Genomic DNA, 5,000 nt, shown 5'->3' on the forward strand with positions numbered 1-5,000 from the left:
TAGCCCTCTACCTGTCTCACCCTATTCCTTTATTAGTCCTCTACCTGTCTTACCCTATTCCTGTATTAGCCCGCTACCTGTCTCACCCTATTCCTTTATTAGCCCTTCTCTACCTGTCTCACCCTATTCCTTTATTAGCCCTCTACCTGTCTCACCCTATTCCTTTATTAGTCCTCTACCTGTCTTACCCTATTCCTGTATTAGCCCGCTACCTGTCTTACCCTATTCCTGTATTAGTCCTCTACCTGTCTTACCCTATTCCTTTATTAACCTTCCTCTACCTGTCTCACCCTATTCCTTTATTAGCCCTCTACCTGTCTCACCCTATTCCTTTATTAGCTCTTCTCTACCTGTCTCACCCTATTCCTTTATTAGCCCTCTACCTGTCTCACCCTATTCCTTTATTAGTCCTCTACCTGTCTTACCCTATTCCTGTATTAGCCCGCTACCTGTCTCACCCTATTCCTTTATTAGCCCTTCTCTACCTGTCTCACCCTATTCCTTTATTAGCCCTCTACCTGTCTCACCCTATTCCTTTATTAGCCCTCTACCTGTCTCACCCTATTCCTTTATTAGTCCTCTACCTGTCTTACCCTATTCCTGTATTAGCCCGCTACCTGTCTTACCCTATTCCTGTATTAGTCCTCTACCTGTCTTACCCTATTCCTTTATTAACCTTCCTCTACCTGTCTCACCCTATTCCTTTATTAGCCCTCTACCTGTCTCACCCTATTCCTTTATTAGCCCTTCTCTACCTGTCTCACCCTATTCCTTTATTAGCCCTCTACCTGTCTCAACCTATTCCTTTATTAGTCCTCTACCTGTCTTACCCTATTCCTGTATTAGCCCGCTACCTGTCTCACCCTATTCCTTTATTAGCCCTTCTCTACCTGTCTCACCCTATTCCTTTATTAGCCCTCTACCTGTCTCACCCTATTCCTTTATTAGTCCTCTACCTGTCTTACCCTATTCCTGTATTAGCCCGCTACCTGTCTTACCCTATTCCTGTATTAGTCCTCTACCTGTCTTACCCTATTCCTTTATTAACCTTCCTCTACCTGTCTTACCCTATTCCTGTATTAGCCCTCTACCTGTCTCACCCTATTCCTTTATTAGCCCTCTACCTGTCTCACCCTATTCCTTTATTAGCCCTCTACCTGTCTCACCCTCTACCTGTCTTACCCTATTCCTTTATTAGCCCTCTACCTGTCTCACCCTCTACCTGTCTTACCCTATTCATGTATTAGCCCTCTACCTGTCTCACTCTATTCCTTTATTAGTCCTCTACCTGTCTCACCCTATTCCTTTATTAGTCCTCTACCTGTCTCACCCTATTCCTTTATTAGTCCTCTACCTGTCTCACCCTATTCCTTTATTAGTCCTCTACCTGTCTTACCCTATTCCTTTATTAGTCCTCTACCTGTCTTACCCTATTCCTTTATTAGTCCTCTACCTGTCTCACCCTCTACCTGTTTCACCCTATTCCTTTATTAGTCCTCTACCTGTCTCACCCTATTCCTTTATTAGTCCTCTACCTGTCTCACCCTCTACCTGTCTCACCCTATTCCTTTATTAGTCCTCTACCTGTCTCACCCTATTCCTTTATTAGTCCTCTACCTGTCTCACCCTATTCCTGTATTAGTCCTCTACCTGTCTCACCCTCTACCTGTCTCACCCTATTCCTTTATTAGTCCTCTACCTGTCTCACCCTCTACCTGTCTCACCCTATTCCTTTATTAGTCCTCTACCTGTCTCACCCTATTCCTTTATTAGTCCTCTACCTGTCTCACCCTATTCCTTTATTAGCCCTCTACCTGTCTCACCCTATTCCTTTATTAGTCCTCTACCTGTCTTACCCTATTCCTGTATTAGCCCGCTACCTGTCTCACCCTATTCCTTTATTAGCCCTTCTCTACCTGTCTCACCCTATTCCTTTATTAGCCCTCTACCTGTCTCACCCTATTCCTTTATTAGTCCTCTACCTGTCTTACCCTATTCCTGTATTAGCCCGCTACCTGTCTTACCCTATTCCTGTATTAGTCCTCTACCTGTCTTACCCTATTCCTTTATTAACCTTCCTCTACCTGTCTCACCCTATTCCTTTATTAGCCCTCTACCTGTCTCACCCTATTCCTTTATTAGCTCTTCTCTACCTGTCTCACCCTATTCCTTTATTAGCCCTCTACCTGTCTCACCCTATTCCTTTATTAGTCCTCTACCTGTCTTACCCTATTCCTGTATTAGCCCGCTACCTGTCTCACCCTATTCCTTTATTAGCCCTTCTCTACCTGTCTCACCCTATTCCTTTATTAGCCCTCTACCTGTCTCACCCTATTCCTTTATTAGTCCTCTACCTGTCTTACCCTATTCCTGTATTAGCCCGCTACCTGTCTTACCCTATTCCTGTATTAGTCCTCTACCTGTCTTACCCTATTCCTTTATTAACCTTCCTCTACCTGTCTTACCCTATTCCTGTATTAGCCCTCTACCTGTCTCACCCTATTCCTTTATTAGCCCTCTACCTGTCTCACCCTATTCCTTTATTAGCCCTCTACCTGTCTCACCCTCTACCTGTCTTACCCTATTCCTTTATTAGCCCTCTACCTGTCTCACCCTCTACCTGTCTTACCCTATTCATGTATTAGCCCTCTACCTGTCTCACTCTATTCCTTTATTAGTCCTCTACCTGTCTCACCCTATTCCTTTATTAGTCCTCTACCTGTCTCACCCTATTCCTTTATTAGTCCTCTACCTGTCTCACCCTATTCCTTTATTAGTCCTCTACCTGTCTTACCCTATTCCTTTATTAGTCCTCTACCTGTCTTACCCTATTCCTTTATTAGTCCTCTACCTGTCTCACCCTCTACCTGTTTCACCCTATTCTTTTATTAGTCCTCTACCTGTCTCACCCTATTCCTTTATTAGTCCTCTACCTGTCTCACCCTCTACCTGTCTCACCCTATTCCTTTATTAGTCCTCTACCTGTCTCACCCTATTCCTTTATTAGTCCTCTACCTGTCTCACCCTATTCCTGTATTAGTCCTCTACCTGTCTCACCCTCTACCTGTCTCACCCTATTCCTTTATTAGTCCTCTACCTGTCTCACCCTCTACCTGTCTCACCCTATTCCTTTATTAGTCCTCTACCTGTCTCACCCTATTCCTTTATTAGTCCTCTACCTGTCTCACCCTATTCCTTTATTAGTCCTCTACCTGTCTCACCCTATTCCTGTATTAGTCCTCTACCTGTCTCACCCTATTCCTTTATTAGCCCTCTACCTGTCTTACCCTATTCCTTTATTAGTCCTCTACCTGTCTCACCCTATTCCTTTATCAGCCCTTCTCTACCTCTACCTGTCTCACCCTATTCCTTTATTAGTCCTCTACCTGTCTCACCCTATTCCTTTATTAGTCCTCTACCTGTCTCTTCTCTCTGTCTCTCTCTGTTTCTCTCCTCGAATCTCTCCCTGAGTCTCTCTCCTCATTTTCCCTTTCTTTCAGCTCTTCTTTTCTTTTCTCTCTCTAGTTATCTCTGCGTCCACCCCCCCCCCCCCCTCTCTCTGCATCCCTCCACCCCCCCCCTCTCTTTGCATCCCTCCACCCCCCCCCCCCCTCTCTGCATCCTGGACTCAATCAGAAGGAGACTCACGGAGGCACAGGAGACACCAAACATAAGAGCTGAATAATTCAACATCCCCCCCCACCCCCCCCCCCCCTCCCAAGAAAACACACACACACAAAGGATACAGGAGAAAAGGTATTCTAATCTCTCTCTCTCTCTCTCTATCTCTCTGTCTCTCTCTCTATCTCTCTTTCTCTCTCTCTCTGTCAATTATTCATCTGAACCTAGTCAGGTGGAACGTGTGGCTTTGGGCAGATGATGTCTGGAGAGCAACCCTCTCTCCTCTGTCAGGGTTTATTACAGGCCTGAGCCTCATGAAGTCAAACTACACTAGACTCACAAGTCAACGCGTCTAGCACCTACAGAGGCACCTTCAGACGAGTCTTAGGACTGAGGATACTGCCTTCGGAGGCATCTACAGACGTGTCTTAGGACTGAGGATACTGCCTACAGAGACGCCTACAGAGGAACCTTCAGACGTGTCTTAGGTCTAAGGATACTGCCTACAGAGGCACCTTCAGACGAGTCTTAGGACTGAGGATACTGCCTACAGAGGCACCTTCAGACGAGTCTTAGGACTGAGGATACTGCCTACAGAGACGCCTACAGAGGCACCTTCAGACGAGTCTTAGGACTGAGGATACTGCCTACAGAGACGCCTACAGAGGAACCTTCAGACGTGTCTTAGTACTGAGGATACTGCCTACAGAGACGCCTACAGAGGAACCTTCAGACGTGTCTTAGTACTGAGGATACTGCCTACAGAGGCACCTACAGACGTGTCTTAGGTCTGCAGGACTGCGGATACTGCCTACAGAGGCACCTTCAGACGAGTCTTAGGACTGAGGATACTGCCTACAGAGGCACCTTCAGACGAGTCTTAGGACTGAGGATACTGCCTACAGAGACGCCTACAGAGGCACCTTCAGACGAGTCTTAGGACTGAGGATACTGCCTACAGAGACGGCTACAGAGGAACCTTCAGACGTGTCTTAGTACTGAGGATACTGCCTACAGAGACGCCTACAGAGGAACCTTCAGACGTGTCTTAGTACTGAGGATACTGCCTACAGAGGCACCTACAGACGTGTCTTAGGTCTGCAGGACTGCGGATACTGCCTACAGAGGCACCTACAGGATCATTCAGACGTCTCTTAAGACTGTGGCTACTGTAGATGGTGAACTGCTCTCTGATAGATGCATGATATAATTGATCCAGTAGGCTAAGAAAACATGAAACACAATTCTCATGTGCAACATAAAAATATACACGGGTCGCAGTGCAAACAAGAGTGTGCCTTTAATAGTTAATAATAAATGCTGAAAGAGGTTTCTCTACTTTGATCAAATCTGTCTACTTAATTCATATTTATATATGT

The sequence above is a fragment of the Sprattus sprattus genome, assembly GCF_963457725.1.
Source record: "Sprattus sprattus genome assembly, chromosome: 11".
Taxonomy (NCBI): domain Eukaryota; kingdom Metazoa; phylum Chordata; class Actinopteri; order Clupeiformes; family Clupeidae; genus Sprattus; species Sprattus sprattus.